We start from the raw sequence: 19,478 nt of genomic DNA on the forward strand, positions 1-19,478 counted from the left end.
GGCGGATGGAGAAGGGCCTTACAGATGAATCATACAATCCTTCCCTTCCTAAGCATCCCAGACAGGTGGCTGTCATCTGGCCTCTGCCTAGGCACTTCCAAGGTCGATGCTCTGGCTGCCTAGCCTGGCAGGCAGCCCAGGGCGCTGCTGGACAGATCTTGCTGTGGGGAAAGCCCAAGAAAAACCTAGAACAGTTGCCCCACAAGCTCAATAAAGTACGCCTCCAAGTAGGTCAAAAATTGCTTCCCTAGAACTTGAACCCATCAGTCATAGGTGAGCACCGGGATCCCAAAACGCAGAGGCCCATCGAATATCCCGGGCTTATAGTCGGGCCCTTTCGGGGTTTCCAGCATCCTGCAACCCTCTTCCCCGAGTCCGGCCCGGCGGGATACCTCCCCAGGCCCCCAAGAGTGAGCATCGATGGGGAACAGGGAATGGCAGCCAGGAGGCCTCTGTCGGCCTTGTCCCCAACCTCGGTTCTTCGAGCAGGAGAGGACAAAGGACCTTCAGGAAGGCGTATCCCACCCGTGGTTTGGGCTGCCCCGCCACTAGACAAACTAGTCCTCGGACCCCGCAGTGCCAGGTGACAGTCCCCCCAATAGTCCCCACGGATCCGGAGCACACAGGCTGCGGCGCGATGGGCCGAGCCACGCTGGGGACCGGGGACTCGGGGTTCTCGCCCGACGCCTCCAGAGAGCGATGGCGGCTTGGTGGAGCTCGCCCAGCCGAGGCTTTACCTGCGCTCGTTGACTCCAGCGGTCCAGCTCGCCCGGATTCCGGTTCCCGCAGCTCCGCGGCTGCCGGCAGCGCTCATAGAAATACAGCCGGAACCCCTGGCCAGCGCAGCTCCCGCCGCTACCGGCCCCGCCCAGGCAACTGCCGCCACGCCCCTGACGACCGCCTCTGCCACGCCCCCAACCAAGGGTACCCCACTGCTTATTGGATAGCCCGCCCGCCACTCTATTTGCTCGGCCCGCTCATTGCGCCTGGTTGGCAGCCCATTGGTCTGTGGGGCTGTTCCTCAGGGTGGAGGCGGCGAGTCTTAGCAGACATTTCTTCTACAATTGGTTACTTTTGATGTCTTTGGCCAGGGGGCGAAGACACTATTGGGTAAGCTGCCCCAAGAGGCGGGATACAGGGAGCCAGCTGGAGGGTGGGTTGTGTTTGATGGTTGATAGGTGTGAGGTGATGTGAGAGGGCCTATTGTGACGGCTAGCAGGGTTCTGGGGCTGGAAAGGTCTGGAATCCCATGGGGGTGAATGGGGGGCGCGGGGGGAGAGGAAGGTAGCCCAGCTGTGGAGTTCTCAGCTCTGGTATGCCCAGGAGGACGGACCTGTAGCTCAGGACGCAGGTGACGGAATGTGGAGTCCTAACTTTGAAGAGCAGAGGTGGTGAGTCACCAAGCCAGAAAGGGACAAAGAGGTGGAGACTGCGGCCTCTGACCTCTTTCAGCTCGGGAAGTGGGTGGGGACATGCGGAGCTTTATGGACCTGTTATAGGCCCTCTCTTCTTCCAAGGCTTGGAAGCCTCTTGGAAGAAGGTAACCTTTGAAGTCAAATTAGAATGGAGGATGTGCTCGTAGTGTGGCCTCAGCCGTGGCATTTAGCCTTTCGGCGTTCTGCTGATTTCGTTTGCTAAGAGCTGGTAGCTGATGAGAAGAAGGTGAGTGCGAACAGTGCCTGGCATTCCACGGGCCTTCGTCAAGACTCACTGTTCTCCACTCGCCCTCTCCGTCCACGCCGCTAGGCCCGGTTCTAAAATTCTGTGAGCCTGAGGCTGCACATGCGGTGGCACGTGCTTGACTAAGAATAGAACACCGATGACTTAAAATGCCACTCCGGTGGGGCAGCCAGGGACACACCGCCCAGGCTCAGAGGGGCTGCAAGGGAGGCGACGGAAGAAATGGAAAGAGCGCATAGCCAGAGGAAGGCAGTTGTCCTCGAAGCTGTGCCAGATTTTGTCCAACACATTTCAGGATTGTGACAAGGAAATCAGGAGCCAACTCAAGGAGTGGGAGCAAGCTGGGGTATGGAGGCTCATGGCTGTTATCCCGGCAGGAGGCTGAGGCAGGTGGATTGCTGTAAGTGCATAAGCCAGGCTGAGCTACATAATGAGGCCTTGTCCCAAACAAACAAAAACAGCAGTGTGAGCAAATAGCATCCTTTGAAGGCTGCTCGGTGCTGAACCAAAAAGTCACTCTAAAGAATCTGTCAGATTCTCCAGAAGCCCACTTCTCATTCTGAAGGTATGGGACAGCCCAGAGTGTGGGCAGAACAGACTCTTGGAACTGCGTTGGACCCCAGACCTTAGAAAGCACCCCTAGCCATGGGACAGCAGAGAGGAGGGGAGAGATTCCAGGGCTCTTGTGTTTTTTACCCAATTGTCACGTTACCTCAATAAAGTTTCATCTCAAGGCTTGTTTAGTCCTCTGTATTCTGTTCCATCTTGACAAAGAGAATCCCAGGCTTTGGTAGCAACGGATTTTTACTGAGGAACAGCCTCCCCCATGGTCCCGACTCTTCTCCTGAAACGGTTTAGCCTTTGAGAGATGAGCTTTGAATTTGTCATCAGATAAGGATGTTACCCAGTTTGATGTAGCCATCTCACTAACACACGGGTACCAAAGCATCATGTGGCAGGTGTATGCCATAAGGATGCACAGAACTGTCAATTAAGAAATTCTTAAAAACAATGAATTTATAAATAGATTTGCTGCCAGTTGAGAGAGTTGTGTTCACGAGTGTGGGTGCAGGCATGTGTGTGTGTGTGTGGGTGCACACACTTGGTTCTGAGCTTCGGTTTTCTGGCTCTTCCCTTTAAATAGAGCTGGTTGGTGGTTATGCACACGGCCTCACACGTGCTGAGGAAGCTGGCTCAGCCCGGTTTGGGTCTCCTCCTGCTCATGTCTGCTGGGCCTGAGACCTCATCTTTGGCCATGGAATGGCTGCAGTGACTCCTAGGATCTCAGATGAGTTCTCTAGCTTGAATCCCAGCCACAAAAGTGATCGTTTGTAGTGAGTTGCAGGCGGCTCACCATGGTAAAAGTGGGTCCACTGTGGTAAAAGTGGGTCCACCTTGGTAAAAGTGGGTCCACTCTGGTAAAAGTGGGTCCACCGTGGTAAAAGTGGATTCACCAAGATAAAAGTAGGTCCACCATATGGTAAGTTCACCATGGTAAAAATGGATTTTTCCCTCCTGTCCTGGAACCTAGGTTCCGCCGGGGTGCTAGCAAAGGACATCTGCCCAGCATCGAAATTCTTGGACACAGTGAGTCACTGAGGGTCAAAAAGCAGAGCAGACTAAGCCTGGGCAGAAGAGGGAGTTGACAGAACACGTGTCTGTCCCTTGTGACTGGGTGGCCTACAGAAGGATCCGTTATCATAATGAAGCTCACAGTGCTGTTTTCTTATTTATCTCCGGTTTCTATTTCCTCCCCTCTGCCAGGGCTCTTGCCATATTCTGTTTAGTCATATTATTTCATTTTACAAAGCATTGACGTGGGAGGCCATTTAAGGGGCAAAAATGGTCCCATTTTTGCCTTCACGTTTAGCAGGGATTGAGGACTCAGGGAGCCTTGACCTGAGATACCCAGGTGCCAGAGTGTGTCTGTAAAGCATTTTTAAAAACCAGGAGAGCTGGAGGTGCAGTTCAGCTGATAGAGTGCTTGCCTAGCAGCATGCACAGGGCCCTGGGCTCCAGCCTCAGCATAGCCTAGGCCTGACATAGTGATGCACGCTTGTCATGGCAGCACTCAGGAGGTGGATGGTAGGCAGATCAGAAGTTCAAGGTCACCTAGAGACAGTGTGTCCCTGCTCACATTCTGTGTTGGCTGAGGCTCTGGGTCTTCATTGGAACGGAGTCTTAACTCAGTGAGGGCCTCTCAACAGGATTTCACCTGAGAGAGTCTACAAGGTACCCTGGAAGATGGGGGAGCCGTAAGCAATGCACACTATGCTCATGGTCCTCAGGCAAGCCCGGCAGTTCCTAGCCGGCTCAGTTTTTCCCAGTCCTCTGGGAATGACCGAGAGCAACCAACTTTGCAATCTCTGCTGGTGGCGCTTGAACCTGGGTTCCACTCTCCTTAGCTTTGTGGCCTTAGGCAAGCACAGTGCTATTCTATGCTGTCCTTTTATTAAATGCAGCCGACTGTAATGCGCTTCCCTCCTGGGGCCCTACGACTAAGCAAATGAGTTTGTAATGGACAGTGTTTCAGTCAGCACCTGGCAAATGCCAAGCTCTTAGTGAACCTTTGTCATAGTTATGAGAGGAGCCATTTGAAGAACCTTTCTCTAAATCCGTCTCATTTTCTAAGTTTTCTCCCTGGTGATCAAACGATTTTTAGCGTACACACACGTGTGCACGCACATGCGTATATGTAGCTTTATTCGAGCCTTCAAAAACAAGGCTTCATGTAACTCAGAATGGCCTCAAACTTGTGGTTCCCCTCCTTCAGCCTTCCAAGTGCTGGGACTGCGGTGGAACTCCGCCACCCCCACCCTCGTTTGCTGTGGATTATCTGAAGGATTGTGTTAAGGTTCAGGGGATTAGACCTCATCAGCTTAATCACCATGAGGGCAAAGGGAGAGGGTGAGGCTGAGAGAATGATACTAAATGCAGTCTGGACATGCAGTCTGGATTCCCCTGACAGCCTGACATGAGTCAGACCGAGGAATGCAATATTGTACCTTTATTGTCGCACCCAGGGCTGTTTATGGGTCATTCAGGTTCAGAATGCACTGGGCTTCCTGGCCAGCTTCTCGCTGATCATGGTAATTAACTTGGTTTAGAAGTTCTAAGGCCAGATGTGTTACAGATCAATGAAGAAGGCCCTGGTTCCTTTTGTTATCAGACGAAGCTTCCAGCTGGCTGTATAAAGCAGTGATGATGGGAAAAGAACCTTCTCTTTGGCCTGTGCTGTTTCCTTAATCTACGTGTGAAGTTGTCTATAGTAAGATTTTGAACTGAGGGGTTGGTGACATGGGTCAGTGGGTAAAGAACTCACTGTGTGAACCTGATGGCCTGCGTTTGGTCCCATGTCAAAGTGGAAGAGAGAACTGATGCCGTAAGGTTGACTTCTGACTTCCACACGTCACTCCGCCATCTTTTATACACACACACACACACACACACACACACACACACACACACACACACACACGAGTAATAAATTAAATTTTAAAATAAACAATAGAATTTTCTAAAAATGATAAAGATAAAATCTTGATATAGTTTTTGGAAAAAATGTAATAGTGACTTTTATTGCAGTGACTCAATTTGGATGATAAATGGTACAATGATACTACTGTCCTGGAACTCATCTATAGCCTAGCCTGGCCTCGAACTCAGAGGTTCACCTTGCATTTGCCTCCCAAGTGATGGGATTAAAGGCATGTGCCAAAACTCATAGGCACACACACACATACACACACACACACACACACACACACACACACACACACACACACGCTCACACACACATGGTGTTCCAGACTTATTATTAGATACATAAAAAAAACTATCAGACAGGTAGATGAAGTCTCAGTCACCAAACATTTCTCTTCCTGACATCATCCTTAATTACAGCAATAAAAATCGACTGCTCCCCACTATTAATTCCAATGAAGTCAATAAAATGTGTGCATTAAATTGGTGTATCACAAATCCTACCAGAATTCATGTGATTGAGCTATTTTAAAGCTACTTAAGTCCCTTTAGAGACCCATATACTGTTTTCATCATATTTTTAATTAACCAGACAGTAAACAGTTTTACTGAGAAACATATTTTCAGTGCTAGAGAGATAGACTGGACCATGAGGCAAAGTCCTGTCCCTGCGTGGGTGGGTATATAGGACAAAGGGGAATTCCTACAGACACCTCAGGATACATCAGCAGTAAACAGCAAAGTTCAGCCTGTGCCGAAAACCTTCATTTAGAAGAGGGAACAGTTTCTTCTGATTTGGATTCATGAAGATTTGAGCTGGTGCTTAGATGCCCCTAAGATGAGGTAGTGGGTGGTATTCCAGGTGGTGGAGGCAGCAGCCACAGAGGCCTCTGGGTGGGAGAACTCAAGACAGCTGTCCAGGGTGGAACCCTTGGAAACAGGCAGGAGAGATGAGCAGATGGGCCAGTGTCAGAGGTCCATGAATGCCTTCACTTGAGTTAATGGCTTTGCCCAGCACCCTGCAGGGCATGCATCCCCCATCGCCAGGCATCTGCATGCTTCCTTCATAATTTTGTCCCCATCTCTGTATTCCCTCTTCTGTAACTTATAATTTCATTAAATTGATTCACTTAAAAAATATTTTTGAGACAAGGTCTTTTTAGGTAGTAGAGGCTGGCCTCAAACTCATGGTCTTTCTCCTTCAGTGACCTGAGTGCTGGGATAATAAGCCTGCACCACCTTTCCTGACTTGTGACTTTGCTCTTTGTGTGTGTGTGTGTGTGTGTGTGTGTGTGTGTGTGTGTGTGTGTGGTTTTGCTTTTTGAAACAGGGTCTCATATAGCCCAAGGTGGTCTCAAATTTGCTATGTAGCAGGGGCTGGCCTTGAACTCCTGATCCTCCTGCCTTTACCTCCCAAGTGATGGGATAAGAGTGTGCCACCATGCAAGGTGGTCTCAAATTTGCTATGTAGCAGGGGCTGGCCTTGAACTCCTGATCCTCCTGCCTTTACCTCCCAAGTGATGGGATAAGAGTGTGCCACCATGCCCAGGTGTGCCTTTGCTTTTCAGGTGGAATGGCGTCTTCAGACACATCCTAAATCAGTGTTTTGGTTTTGGCTTGGTGATGCTGTGGATTGAATCTGAGGCCCCTCACATCCTAGGCAAACACAATACCACTCAACCACATCTGTAGTCTAATCAGTAGTTCTTAACCGTCACCATTTTACTCCCAAAGACATTTTTGGTTGTCATAACTAGAAGGGTGCTGCTGGCATTCTGTGGATAGAGACCAGAGATGTGACTGAACCACCCTAGAGTGCCCAGAACAGCACCTGACCACAAGAGATTACCTGGCCCCAAATGTTGGTAGTGGTGTGGCTGAGGAACCCTGTGGAGAGAAGCATGGCCTGTGACACTTCAGACTTGATTTGATGGTTGTAATTATTCTGATTTCATTGAAACCATGTCATACCTATTAAAATTTAAGATAGTTAAGATATTCTTCCATGTTCTACCCTAACCTCATTCGTTGTATCATCCTCAATGCAGATGTGGCACCTTAAAAGTTAAACTTGAACCAGGCAGTGGTGGTGCACACCTTTAAGCCTAGTACTCAGGAGGCAGAGCCAGGCAGGTCTCTGAGTTTGAGGCCAGCCTGGTCTACAGAGCGAGTTCCAGGACAGGCTCCAAAGCTACACAGAGAAATTTTGTCTTGAAAACAAACAAAAACAAAAAAGAAAAAGAAAAGAAAAGAAAAGAAAAAAAGTTAGACTTGATCCAGGCAGTGGCTTCATATACCTTTAATCCCAGCAATCAGGCAGATCTCTGAGTTCAAGGCCAGCCTGGTCTACAGAGTGAGTTCCAGGACAGCCAGGGCTACACAGAGAAACCCTGTCTCAAAAAGCGAAACAAAACAAGTTCAACTTGTGCACATAGGTGTTTGTACACCGATGTTCATCTTGCATTGCTCACAGCTGCTGAGAAGAAGAAACAACCTATGGATAGAGAGGAATGGGTAAGAAAAAATGCACTTCTGACACACACTACAACGTGAATAATCCTTGAGGACGTTATGCTAAGGGAAATAAGCCAGTAAGAGTAAGGCAAGAAACACTGTAACATTTCACTTCTAAAAGGTACCTAGAGGTGTCACATTTCGAGACAGAAAATACATTAGGACAGCAGGAAGAGGCATGGGGAGCTAGGTTTAATGGATGCCGGATTTCAGTGTTGGGAGAGGAAACAGTTCTGTAGCTGGGTGGAGATGATTGCTCATGGGGTAAATATTCTCAATATCAGTAAACTGTACACTTACAAAAATGCATAAGAAGGTAAGTTTCATGAATATATATATATATATATATATATATATATATATATATATATATATATATATATATAGGCATGTGCTTAAGAAGTAAAGGCTCTTTCTGAATTCATCCCTAGGCTGTGGTGTCTATTGGTCAAGTAAGTCTCTGTTTCTTCATCTATAACTCAAAACAGGATCCACATCATAATGCTGGACAATGAAACAATGCATAGAGTGCCCACTGTAGAGTAAGTGCCCTATGAGTGATAAATCAATGTTGTTGTCATCAAGGTGTTTTTTTTTTTCTGACACAGTCTCATGTAGCCCAGGCTGGCCCATCCCACAACACAGTCAACCTTTCCACCCACCCAGATCTGCCCCCACACTCCAGGCTTGAACCAGGAAGCACCTCCTGTACCCCAACCCAGTCCCCCCTGTCTACCTGACCTCATTCCACCCAGTCACCTCCGACCTCTAGACCCAGTGCACCCGCACACCAAAAATCTGTGTCCAATTTATACCTGACTCTCTGGACAGAAGGAAAATGCATATGGTTTTAACCCAAATCTGTAGTTCTTGTGGGGACTCAAAGGTATGAGTCCACCCCTGCTCTTTTGCAGATACCCATAAGTCTAGCTTATTCCTAAGGATAGTATTTTTTCTCTCTCCTGGTCTTGGGACTCCTGCTTTTCCCAATTACTAAGAATATGGGCCTAAGGGTTCCAAATAAGTTCATGAATTTTAACTTCTGTTCCTAGTTTAAGTTTGTCTCAATAGATTTCTACTTGGCTGGCAGTCACCTCCAAGCTTCAGTTGTTGACTATACTGCTCTGGATGGCTATGAACTCCAGACTTGCTAAAAGCTAGCTGATGTGGACCAGACCAGCCAATGTGATTGTTCCCTGTCTCTAAAGGGTCAGATAGCCACATGCTTCTGATAGATGCCCCATTACCCAGTCTTTGACCAGCCTTTCAGCCTTTTGGGGCCCTGACAACAGTGCCCCAATGCCAGCTTGAAGCAGTTACAGAAGAGAATATGTCGTCCCATGTTCCCTGTTCAGAAAAGGCTGAAATGCTGGGTCAAAGGGAAACTCCCTGGCATAGAGGCAAGATGGCCAACTATAATGCTCATTGACATACTAGGAAAATAGGTTCAGAGTTGTCAATTGATAAGTTTATTAAGTAAAATAGTTCTGCAATAAGACACTTGACTTTCTTTGTGCAGAACCAAAGAGGTACTATATAAGATTATAATCTGGTTGTACTCAAAGATCAGAACTACAGGGGCTTAAGAATGGCAACAGATACAGATGTCGTTGCCCTAGAAAAATCTGTTAGCTAGTGGTTCTTAGGTCTCAGTACCCTTGAACTTCTGGACAGGTAGGATTCATGACTGAGTCCTGTCATTGGTACTTGTGAAGGGGAGAATGGGAAGGTCTAGACTTGACTTTACAGGCTCCATCTTAGGGAAAGGGCCATCTAGACTTGACTTTACAGGCTCCATCTTAGGGAAAGGGCCACCATCTCAGACCACCTGCTGCACTCAGTTCCAGGAAGAATCTCAGCGACGTGCCATAACAACTCGAACGGATACAGGGCAGTAAAGTTTAACAAGATCCAGATAATCCTGTTCAGCGGGCTGTGGTTCCCTGCCAAAAGTCTAACCCTATGGTTTCAAATGTGGTTTCGTGCCCAAGTCTAGACCAATAGTTTCAAAAAAATCACCTTGCCCCCTATCCCTTCTACCCAATCCCAAGCATGTAATTCCCAGCTTGTGGTTTTTCCCTATAAAAACCCTCTACACCTGGGCTCGTGGCCGCTGCCACATTTCCTTCCATCTGCCATGCAGTGACCCAGGTTGAACCTGAATAAAAGGACCCTTCTGTGCTTGCATCGGAAACCGGCTTCTTGGTGGTCTCTGGGGGTTTCTCGAAATGGGTACAACAATGGATTGGGGGAGAGGTAGGGAGGGTGGGTCCTAGCAAAAGCCTGGCAGGCAGGGTACTGGACGTGGGTCCCAGGCTGGATCTGGTGGGCTGGGGAAAAGGCAAAGATAGGGAGGTCAAGGAGACTCAGCAAGCTAGACCCTGGAGGAAGATGTGTGACATCTGGGTCTTATGACAATTGTTTTGGAGTTTTTAGTCCTTGTCTAGTAAGTCTGGGAACTCCAGTATCTGTTTTTCCTTTTCTTCTGTGTGGGTCACGATTTCTGTTTCTTTTCCTGTTATCCATAACTTCACTGAAGACTATTTTAGGTAATATATGTAACCCTGGCTGTCCTGGAACTCCCTATGTAGACCAGGGTGGCCTTGAATTCACAGGAATCCACTTGCCTCTGCCTCCCAAGTACAGCCTGGCTGGAACTTGTTGCTGTTGTGTTTGCATATTTTATTTGTGGAGTGGCTTGGCTGGATTATTCTAATGAAGTTTCTTTCTCTCACAGGTAGATTTGGATGCCACCCCTCAGAGGCTGCAGACTTGGGCATGTACACAGTTACCTTGGAATGGCAATGGTCTTCTGTTTTGTTTTTGAGACAGATCTAGCTCTACTTGCTGTAGCCCAGGCTGGCTTCTAACTCTTGATCCTCCTGCTTCAGCCTCCCCAAGTGCCTGTACCACTGTGCCTGGCTCACACGGTTCTTAAAAGGCTCCCTTTGCTTTTCTATCTGATCTTTTTTTCAGTTAATTAATTCATTTATTTTATGTGCATTGGTGTTTTGTCATGGGATGTCAGGTCACCTGGAACTGGAATTATAGACAGTTGTGAGCTGCCATGTGAGTGCTGAGAACTGAACCCAGGTCCTCTGGAAGAGCAGCCAGTGCTCTCAACCACTGAGTCATCTCTGTAGGCCCTCTGTCTGATCTTTTCATTAAACTGTTGGCCAGTGATATCCTATGAGCTGTTTACCTTCACAATGGTTCACTGGGTTGTGGGTTTTGATCGTGCCCTGGTGTAGAAATTGCTTCAGTCTTGCCCAGTCAACTTTGGCCCCTTTTGCAGATATAATCTTTCAGGTTAATTTTGAGGCTCAGTCCAGCTCCAGGAAGTGTGGGGGTGGGGGTGGGGATTGATGATGTATTCCACGATTTTCTCTGATGCACTTATAACTGGTCTGCAGTTAGATTCTGTGTATGTGGTACCAGGGATTGAACCCCGGCTCTCACACATACTAGGCAAGTGCTGTACTTCTAAACTCTATCCCCACCCCTTACTCCAGCTTGTTCTAATGGAGGAGTGCCTAGCTCTGCTTCATTGCTTCCTAACTCAATCTTTATCATTTCTGGGAGCATCCTCAATTGACCATCCCCAAACTGTCTTACTTGGTGAAAGCCTCGGGCCATTCTGTTTTATGGCTTGTGTAGCAGGAATCCTAAAAGTTCTTATTAATAAGATCAAACCTGAGGCCAGTTATTGAGGTGAATACTGGAAGGTCAGAAAGACAGAACAAGCCACAGCCACCTCACCTCGCCCCGCCTGATCCTCAGTTGGTCTTGTTTCCTCAGACTGGAGGCCTCTGAGTCCTCATCCAGAATGGGTCTCAGCTGAACTGCTGCTAGAAGCCTGAACGCTTAACCAGCCAAATGCTTAACCAGCCAAATGCTTCTTGTTTCTGGTCTTCACGCCTTATATACCTTTCTGCTTTCTACCACCACTCCCTGGGATTAAAGGCTGCTTTCTGGGATTAAAGGTGTGTGTCACCATGCCTGGCTGTTTCCAATGTGACCTTGAACTTACAGAGACCAAGAGGGATTTATGTCTCTGGAATGCTAGGATTAAAGGCATGAGTGCCACCATTTTCTAGCCTCTGTATCTAGTGGCTGTCTGTTTTCTGACCCCAGATAAGTTTATTAAGGTACACAATATTTTGGGGAACACAATACCACCACATTTCCTCTCTTTTTGTCTAAAATTAAAAAAGGCTTATAACTAATACAAGAAAAATTATATCCAGTAAGTATATACACAGTCAAGATTACATTAATGATGTCTAGTCCATTAACATTTGACAGATTCAGATAAAAAACTCCATTAATATATAACAATGTCCAGTCCAGTAACATTTGATAAACTCAGACAAAAAATTTTCATTACTTATCTTATTTAAAACAAGTAGCTCCTTTTTAAAAAGTAGATTCCATAATCTCCCTTTTTATCTTATTATAACCATATTCTCTCTTTTTTCTTTTCATAATGGATTCAGTAGTCTACCTTTTGTCATTTTTATATCTTCCCCTTTTCTTTTCAGTGTAGATTCAGTGATCTACCTATTTATCCTATTATTTCTTTATCATTTTTCTCAGAGTAGATTCAATGATCTACCTCAGATCTATATTCTCTTTTCCTTTCTGCTTTCTAGGGGTGAAGATATCTTTAGGGAATCTTGAAAAGAAAAAATTTAGGTTAATTGTCAAGTCCTGTATCATTTGTCACAAGTTCTTGTTCGAGTAGTCTGTCAGGTTGGATCATCTCAGCTAGTCATCTCGAAATTGTCCTGAGCAGTCTTTCCATGGTGTTAATCAGCTTAATGGCTTTACCATAGTCGGTGTGGAATCATCATTGTGGGATCCTGTCATCCTTTTGAAGATTTCAAAGTCACTGTTAGGCGTGGTCATGGTTCCCTGCAGACTTTTTTTTTTTGTGCCTCCTCTGTGGTTTAGAGTAATCACAGTCTGATAAATGTCTGTCTCTCAGAACCATGAACATTCTTCCCTAGAAGAGAAAATCTTCACAGCAATTTCTCCCCACCATTTGTCTTGCCAAACTTTTCCAAACTGACCTTTGTCGATGTTTTCTTGTAACACGATGGTCCTGGCAATTGTTCTCTGAACAAGCAGCAGTAAACGCTTCATCCCAGGTAGCAGCATCACTGCAGTCACCAACATGATGAGAAGTAGCCAGCAACTCGGAGCAGCAGCCACTGCCTCCATGGTCCCACCACTGTTTGTGGTTCAGTCCGGGCCGAAGCTTCTCCTAGGTTGGCCTCAAACTCGGGATCCTCCTGCCTCTGCCTCCTTCAGCAAATCCAACCAGCGTACACCACCACAACCAGCCGAGTGTAGCTCGGGCCTGAACTGGGGTCCGTAAGGCCCACAGGCAAGTAGCTTTTTCGAGAATTCGTACCACGAACGTTGGGCGCCAGATGTAGCAGGAATCTTAGAGAGTCTTATTAATAAAATCAAACCCGAGGCCAGTTATTGGGGTGAATACTGGAAGGTCAGAAAGACAGAACAAGCCACAGCCACCTCACCTCGCCTGATCCTCAGCTGGTCTTGTTTCCTCAGACTGGAGGCCTCTGAGTCCTCATCCAGAATGGGTCTCAGCTGAACTGCTGCTAGAAGCCTGAACGCTTAACCAGCCAAATGCTTAACCAGTCAAATGCTTCTTGTTTCTGGTCCTCACGCCTTATATATCTTTCCTTTCTACCATCACTCTCTGGGATTAAAGACTGCTTTCTGGGATTAAAGGCGTGTGTCACCATGCCTGGCTGTTTCCAATGCGGCCTTGAACTCACAGAGATCCAGAGGGATTTCTGTCTCTGGAATGCTAGGATTAAAGGCATGAGTGCCACCATTTTCTAGCCTCTGTATCTAGTGGCTGTCTGTTCTCTGACCCCAGATAAGTTTATTAAGGTACACAATATTTTGGGGAACACAATACCACCATAGGCTTGTTCCTCTTCAGCAAAACCTATAGGCTGCTCTAGAGCCGGAGAAATTTGGCCAGGGACAGTGGCACTACCCCCCCCCCCCCCCCAATCTTGCTTAGTTTAATGGGCAGGGTGTTGGACAAGGTAAGTAGCCTTTGGTTTTCTTGGCTTGCTCCTTTCAAAACAGAGTCTCTGCTCTGTGGACTAAAGCAGCTAACCTCCAACCATCCATAGCTGAAACAGAACGTCCACCACTGCACGGTGTGTGTGTGTGTGTGGGGGTAGGAAGTGAGCCTCAGACCACTCAGCCTGTGTTGTCTGCACCGGAGCCTTTGCAGCCCGGAGCTAGAAGGCAGCCTGCCCCTCCTGGGTCATCCGGAAGCCACTCTGGAAAATGTCACTAGCATTCTTGTTCTCACAGCCCCCCTCCTGGAACTGGAGGGAGAAGGAGGAAGTGGTTTGTGGCTCAGTGACACTGACTCTCACTGTTCTTTCTGGGATTTTGCAGATTTTTCTGGCATCCAACTTTATAAATTTCTTGAACGTCCTTAGGACCATTTGCAGAGGCTTTAAGTGGTTGTGGTTTTGAGTTTTAAATAACCCCCACCTGCTGTGGGTGTTTCACTGGGGAGAGAGTCCATGGAGCACTTAAGAGCCATCATTCTGGAAGCTATACATCCGGTTACCCAGCCTGGAAGCAGGGCCGTGTTTTAGTCAGGTCACCCTCGGTCACCCCAGAGGTGGTAAGTACCCTCGGGTGAATAGACAGCCTGGAGCCAGGTAGAAGAAGTGGTGGACTATGACATTAGTTTAGGTGAGAAGTGACAAGGGGTTAAGACAATGGGAGTGAAAAGGGGACAGGGGATTAAAAAAGAGTGACGTGGGAGGCTGGGGGTGTATCAAAGTGGCAGGACACTTGCCTCGTATGCAAAAGTTCCGTCCCCAGAAACACCACACACACATATGGTGATATTTTACTTGTACTGAAATGTGATTTTATTTGTATGTTAATAAAGTTGCCTGGGGGGTCAGAGCTAATAGCAAGCCATAGCAGAAGCTGGGCGTTGGTGGCGCACACCTTTAATCCCAGCTCTTGGGAGGCAGAGCTAGGCGGATCTCTGTGTGTTCAAGGATACAGCCAGCATGGAGACACATGCCTTTAATCTCAATACCAACCATAGAAGACCTGGAGGTCTGTACAGACGGGCAGTGACGAGGAGGTCATGTGGTTGGGTTTACAACCAATGAGAAGGCAGAATAGAAAGTCAATAAAAAGCACAAACACACAGGAAGTAGGTCTCTTGCAGAGAGGTAGTGCAACAGCGACAGTGAAGGGTAAGGCTTTTAGCTCTTAGCTATTGCTCTGACCTCTTGGCTTTCATCTCTGTATTGGCTCTGTGTTTCTTATTTAATAAGACGGTTGGTTACATCTACACACACACACACACACACACACACACACACACACACACACACACACACACACACACTGGCAGGTTTGGCCAGTAGGAGAGAGACCAAATTTTGTAGATAAAGAGATTGTTATATTTTTAATATGGTATTTTGCTTATTTGTCCATGTACAAAAAAGCAGAAGTCACGGGAATAGACCAGCTTTAGAGGGGAACACCATCAGGTTACCTTGAACCTGGAAGAAGCAGGAGGAGAGCAGTGAAGATCCAGACCACCACAGAGAAGATGGAGCAACAGTTGACACCCAGCGTGACTCTGAGAGCTTTACATAACCCTCCTAACTCCACGGGGCCAATGTGACATGTGTGACAATCCTCATTTACAGATAAACTCCAGATGGTTGAAATGATGTGCTTAAGGTTGCACAAGTGGGGTGCAAAGAGATCAAGATTTAAAAAAAAAATAGGTTAAAATCCAGCAATTAAGAGCATGCATGACTGTCACTCCTAAGTATGAACCCAAAGAAACACAGGTACAACAATGTTCATGGTAGTGCCATTTTATAATAACAGCCTATGACTGCCAACAAAAGGTTCATCAATGCGACAATGGATAAGCAAATCATGGTGTATCCATATCCCACAGGTTACGGTACAGTACTGAAAATGAGCAGACCATCGCTCTAAACCCAACGAGGATAAAATGCTGAGCAAAAGAACTTGCCACAGAGGAGACCTGTTTGATTTGATCTCTAAAAGGTTCAAAAGGGGCAAAAGGAACCTCTGATGTAAAGAGGTCAGGTGACCTCCATAGGATAGGAGAAACAGAGGGAGGGTCTCTGGGACACGTACTGTCTTGTTTCTGAGCAGACTTGAGTTTGTGTTTATTTGGGGAAGTTCCTCAAGCTGTGTGTCTACCATCAGTTCAGGTTCACTTGCTGTGTGGGCAACACCCCCAGACTATCAAGACAGCACATGCCTCTTCTTCAGCCAAGGAAACTGTGGAAGGGGAACCTGGGACATCCATCATAAACCTAAATTCAAGAGGCAGGTCAACTGAAAGCGATGGGTGGGGTTTTTGTTTGTTTTTTTAGCATTTGTATACAAACTGGAAACAACACAAACCAGAGGTTGCTGCTCAATGGTATTGACTAGGGTGCAGGAAGCCTGGATTTGACCCCCAGCACTACACCAAAGCAAACTTACACCAGTGAAATACCTAACCATTGGGAAGTCTGCTGAACACTGCATTTTGGTTGACACTGAGGCATTTTGATTTTAGGTTATATTAATTGTAACATTTATTTTTAAGTCCTTGTGTTTTTTTTTAGAGGCACATACTGACATAATTATGGATGAAATGACTCTAGGTTTAGTATTTGCTTCAAAATCATGAAGATGTCCACCTAGAGATGAAACAGGATTGGCATGGATTGGGCATTGTTAACAGTGCATGACAGTTACCTGGGGTTTGGAGTAATAGTACTTACATGTACGTTGAATGTTTCGTTGAACAAGATTTTGTGGAGGAAGGGGAAGGAAAGGAAGAAAAAATTGACAAATCAAATGGTGTCAGCAAATGAATAGATTATAGAATATATAGACTATTCCTTTGACTTCGTGTCTTTTTTGGGGAGAAAAGATCTCACTATGTAGCCCGGGGTGACGAACTCACAGAGATGGGCCTGCCTCTGCCTCCTAAGTGCTGGGATCACCATCATATTTAGCTGGCTTCATGTCTTTAAGTTTGCATTTCCTCTGAGACAGAAGACAGTAAACGTGTAAAAACACCTGGAGTAAGGAGGGAATGTGAGGGGGTGGGGCCTCTGGGTACCTGTGACTGTCGTTTGATTTGTCTCCACTCCCCTGGTCTGGCAGATGCCACCATGACCCCGACTTCTGCCACCTACAGCGTTTGGACTGCGGTCCCCTTTTACCAGGCTTCTGGCTGCCGGGCCCTCCTGCTTGGGAATAGTCCCGATTTTTCATGCCTCCCCTTGGTGTCTACTCTGAGGACTGACTCCTCCTTCTGCCCTGGGTTATCTGTAGCCTCCTGTTCTCCTCTCTGTCCCCTTTCCCAAAGGGTTTGTCGTTTTTTCTAGTGCTCTGTGTTACTGTTAGGACTAAGTTTTTTTTTAATGAATTCTGGGGGTGGATGAGATGGTTCAATGGGTAAAAGGCTTGCTACCCAAGTGTGAGTTTGGATCCCTGGCACTCCTGTAAATGGCAGCTGGGTGTGGTGGCCATCCTGTACCCCTAGTGTGGGGGAAGCAAAGATGAGCTCCCTGGAGCAAGCTGGCTAGCTAGACGCACTTCTCCACCTGGGATACCCACACACACTGCTCCACCTGGAAAACGACTCATCCTTCCATAGGCTGCTGCAGAATCCGTCTGTCTGTCTGACTTCCTCACCTTCCTGTGGACTTCACTCATTCAATAGTCAATTTTCCACTTGTTTGTCCAGTTAAAGTCATTTATTTGTGAGGCCCTGTGCTGAGGCAGAGCGTCAAGGGCGAGCACCTCCATAATTCAGACCTTACATCATAGTTCCTATCTCGCCAGTAATATTGACTCATTATGTAACATCTGCTCTCCGGCTCTACCCTTTGGGGTCAAGGATGGTAAATTAGTCATCTTTGTACCTCATTGAGAGGAGGCAATAAACCATGTTTACTTAATTCAATTGGAAGAATAATTGCTGAGAAAAAGACTTTGGCCAAACATCCTTCATTATTTTTAGGCGTCTTTGTAGCAGTTTAGGGTGAGGGAGGAGAGAGAGAAGGCTTTTCTGTTTAAGAAAGCTTGGAAATCCCAGTCTTAGGCCACTTCCTTGAGAAATGCATCAGTGAGCAGAGGCAGGGTACAGGATGGCAGCGAGACCGAGTGACAAGAGTCCAGCAGCACTCACTTTGCATTTATTCTGTGTTTTATCCTGCCAGAGCCTCATGCACATGGGGCAGGTGTCTGCCATTGCGCTGCTCCCAAGTATTTCCAAATACAGAGAAGTGTCAGCAGGAAACAGATGTCAGGTTCTGCTGAGAGCAGACAGTGGCCCGGGAGCAAACGGACAGGCTAGAGGGCTGTTTGGGTGGTGGCTGTAGGTGAGCCTTGTACAGACCCAGGGACAACCCAGGAATAGTACTTACCCTGTTAAAATGGCTATTTGCTGCTGTTGATTATAATGTTGTTTTAAATGTCCTTGCTTATTTGTGGAAACTAAAACAAACAAACAAAAAGTTGATGACATGGAAGTATAGAGAGTAGACTAAAGGTCTGAGGGTTTGCCTCATGCTGATCCTTTGTATTTCTGTTTGAAATCCACTGGCCGTTTGCAGAAGCGAGGCTCAGCGTAGTTCTGTGGTTCCCACGTGGCTACAACGTTACAGCTAACATTATTGAAACAACAGCCCTGGGGCCCCTCCCAGCTTTTCTGATTTCCCTGGAACTAGGCCAGAACACAGGCATCTGACTGGCTTGAGTTCCCCTAGTCTAACATACGGAATAAGGAATTTGTCAGACTCAGCACCACGCTAGCATGGAGTTAAGCAGACACCTGCTCATTCCCACTGTGTTTCTCAAAGTTGGGTCCCCAGAGCAGCAGCATCAGAAACACCGGATTCTTTTTAGAGGCCTGCTAAATCATAAAGCCCGAGATACACCCATAAACCTGGTGTAACAAGCCCTCCAGATGGGTCTCGTTTGAGGACCACTGCCCAGTCTTACTAGTTAGTGTGACCCACAAATCTATGGCATCTACTTCAGCATGCTAGAAATGCAGATCCTGGGGCCCCACCCCAGAGCTGCTGAATCAGAATGGGTGTTTGGCAAGATCCTATGGTGTTTCATGCATGTCTTAAAAGGTGAGACACCCTGCCTTGGACCAGTGTCGACATACCTATGCTCACATTTCATTGACCACAAATAAATAGATAAATAAAATGAATAAATGGATCATGTGACCAATCAGACGTCAGTGAATGAAGCAAGCACTTATAATCAATCTTGTGATAGTAAATACCCATAGAGAGGGGCAATGGGTATTTTGAATAATAATAGAATCTATTATAGAAAGCAAGTTGGAAAACTTCACAGTCTCAGGAGTGCATATCCTCTCATATATATATATATATATATATATATATATATATATATATATATATATATATATACACATAGACACACACACACACACACACAGACACACACACAGACACACACACATATGGACCTTCTGAATGACAGAGTCAAGAGGACTCAGCAATTAGGTCCTTTCAGCCAAGGCTGAAGGACTCCCTCTCTACCAAGAGCAAAACTAAGACCTGATCAAGAGACAGCCCTACTCCCCGGACAAGAGGCTCCACGGGTGCTGGTGAGGTGGTCCCCATGGAGAAAGGCACTTGCTGCCAAGTCTGATGACCTGAGTTGGATCCCTAGAACCCACGTGCCGG

At 46.8% G+C, this 19,478-nt stretch overlaps 1 protein-coding gene across 2 annotated transcripts in view; it reads right to left on the reverse strand.

The window, feature by feature from the left end:
- The window catches only part of Abhd2 (abhydrolase domain containing 2, acylglycerol lipase), a 97,141-nt gene extending 96,272 nt beyond the window's left edge, over nucleotides 1-869 (reverse strand). Inside the window, exon 1 of one of the 2 annotated variants that reach the window (XM_052761554.1) lies at nucleotides 738-869. The gene's annotated coding sequence lies outside the window, so the exon portion shown is untranslated. The remainder of the gene's footprint in view (nucleotides 1-737) is intronic. The other variant, XM_052761555.1, reaches the window with a different exon arrangement.
- Nucleotides 870-19,478: the final 18,609 nt, after the last annotated feature.

This window comes from Peromyscus californicus, unplaced genomic scaffold, assembly GCF_007827085.1.
Source record: "Peromyscus californicus insignis strain IS unplaced genomic scaffold, ASM782708v3 Scaffold_4__1_contigs__length_199733344, whole genome shotgun sequence".
Taxonomy (NCBI): domain Eukaryota; kingdom Metazoa; phylum Chordata; class Mammalia; order Rodentia; family Cricetidae; genus Peromyscus; species Peromyscus californicus.